Raw genomic sequence first — 2,969 nt, 5'->3', positions numbered from 1 at the left:
AGAAGAGTTTTCCAACAATATAAATAGAGAAACAAAAAAAAAAAAATATTTAACGAGCATTACCTCAAGAGGAGGTGATTCTAAAGTAAGGTATTTTTATTCTCTTTTAACACGAAAAGGACAAAGTGAGAGAATGGGATGCTTTGCTTCCGAACCCATTTTGGAATAAAAAAGTGAAAAAGATTTGGATGCTTTGCTCACGAACCATTTGGTATTCTCTTTAACAAGAAAAAGGATAAAGTGAAAGAAAATTGGATGCATTGCTTCCCAACCCCAAATTCTCAAGGGACAATACATGGCTTGAGCCATCCTCTTCGTGGGGTCACATTATTTCATAGTACAAATGTCACAATTAGAATTGGTAATCTATCTCGAATAATATTAGGCTTACTATTAGTCATGACATATAAATTTTGTACGAATTCGTTTGAAAATGTTTTTAAAATTACTAAAAGTATTTTTTATGAAAAGTATTTTTTATTTATTTATTCCTATTACAATAAATGGAATTGAACAATGAACCAGCCTAATCCTAGTAACCCATTTTCCAACAAGGTATCATAAGCTATCAGAATGTCCACCTGCAAGGCACATCTAGGAAGACCATTATTTCTATGGTAATTTTTCAGAAACTCCTTCAAAAGCATAATATCGTCTCCAATTCGCCTGCCAGCGAAGAAAGCAAATTAAGAGTTGCTCACGATAGAGGGAAGGACATCCTTGATCCGATTGGCAAGAAGCTTAGCGATAATATTGTAAATAGCATAAAGAGGAATTTGTAACAATAATCCCTCAACTTTAATTGAATTGGAATAATAGTTCCTTAACTAAAAATATGTGATCATTGGTCACTTAACTCATCAAAATGTACAGCTGTGATCATTTTCGTCCACTTTGTCAGAACTTACGTCAAAATAAGACACTGGTCATGCACGTGAGGCTGAATCAAAAGGTAAATAAGAAAAATCAAATGAGAAAATTGTTGCAATGGTCCCTCAACTCTAACCCGATTGGAGCAATGACCCCTCAATTTTAATCCAATTAGAGCAATGGTTCTTCAACATTAACCTAATTGTTACAATGGTCATTTAACTATGACTGATTTTGAAGGAAGTTCTGACGGAGTAGACGAAAAAAACCATAGTTGTACATTGAGGGACCATTGTTACAATTTTGTTGACAAAATGGGGCCAAGGGTTATAGAAGGTAGCGGTAACAAGCAAAAACTATGGTCTTTTCTTTCTGCAGTGAAGAACAATTACTCATAAGTTGTTTGCATAAATGGTCTCTTCTTTTCTGTATGTCGGTACTCTTTAAGGCTATGTAAGATGTAATTCATCTGTTTGAACTTCTTTTATTGAATATTCCATACCCTTGACCAAAAAAAAAAAAAAAGTTTCTAAGAAATATGAGTAAGGAAATATATATATATATATATATATATTTTTTTTTTTTTTTCAAACGATAGATTTTGTTAGATTAGCCATCAACAGAATTCGAACTCACATGATCATGCAATGACAACTTCTTTCACTTGTGAAATTATGCGCTATCCCTCTGTTAATAGCATGGACGTACCTTTACATGTGAGTTAAAAATTGCATTTCTTTCCTTTATTCTGTTCATCGTCCCTTTTCACCCTCCCTCTCTACAACTATTTTCCACCGCCAAAGGAAAATCCCAAACTAACAAATCTCAAGGCCATTTCTTTCAAATCTCAATTCAATTGTACGCCATGGGTCTTGCCTAGCTATGGGCAACGGTTATAGCGGATGGGTAACCGCAGTTATTACCCATAACCGTTTAAACTTTTACCCGCATAACCGGTTACCTATTGGGTATTTATATAAACGGATAAACCCATACCAATAACCATACCCATTTACCCATAATCGCGTACCTGTTTACTTTTGTTTATCCGTCTACCTATTTTTTTTAACAACTTAAAAATTAAAAATAAATTTGTCATAATTTTCTTTTTTCTAACTATTAAATACCGTTATAAGTACATTTAACATGTATTTTTATATTAACAGCAATATTATTTATGAATATACATTTAACATGTATTTTTATATTAAGGCAAGACTCTTGCCTTTGCTGCCTAGAAATCCATTTTCCAGTTTTAGAAGCTTGGTTAAAACTTTTCATTCAAACTGATCCAATCAGAGCTTTAAAATCTAAAGCCTCACAAAATTGTTTCGCGGATGGAGAGTGAGACAGAGGAGAGAGAGAAGACGGAATGGAGGTATAGAGAGACGAAGAGGGACAAGTGAGAAAAGGGCTTGGCATGGCATTGCGTGAAAAAATATAGGGTAAAATGACTAGTAATAGAAAAATAACATAACTTTTATATTTGAATATGAAACCTAAAGAACTTTACTAAAAAGTTTAAATCCAAATTTTCACAACAAAAGCTGTCTTCTAATTATTCTATCACTTGAAAATTTTATTATTTTAAAGCACGTACGTAAATCAAAACTAGTATCCACTTAACTACGCACAAGTCATTATTTTAAAAACAATTACACAAAATCACTCTCTTTTTTGGAGAAAAACTTGTGTGGGGCTTGACATGCTACTAGACAATGCTGAGTGGTAGTCCCATACCATTCATAACTTGCCATGTGTTAAATATTGTTGCATTAGTATAATTTCTTATTTTTATTTTATATCATAATTCAAAATTTAATTAATAATATATATATATATATATATATGGAAAAGTAAATTGTTAGAAGGCTTGAACTTCAAGGACGCCACAATCACACGGTAAGAGAGGAATGCAGATTCGGGTGAAGTGCAGCTACGAAAAGGATTGTCGGGAATGGGCGATGGTGGAATTGCAAGGGGCGGTGGAAATTCACCACAATTTCAAGACCACCTCCTTTTGCAGCACCTGCCCTGGAAAACTGAAGCAGTTTCAACTCTTCCAAGAGTGATGGAATCGAAACAAATGTATTCGAATT

This window comes from the organism of the source record quoted next, unplaced genomic scaffold (assembly GCF_019419815.1).
Source record: "Pyrus x bretschneideri cultivar Hongxiangsu unplaced genomic scaffold, Pyrus_bretschneideri_v1 Contig39, whole genome shotgun sequence".
Taxonomy (NCBI): Eukaryota; Viridiplantae; Streptophyta; class Magnoliopsida; order Rosales; family Rosaceae; genus Pyrus; species Pyrus x bretschneideri.
The sequence above is the reverse complement of the archived record's forward strand: the minus strand, read 5'-3'. Positions refer to the sequence as shown.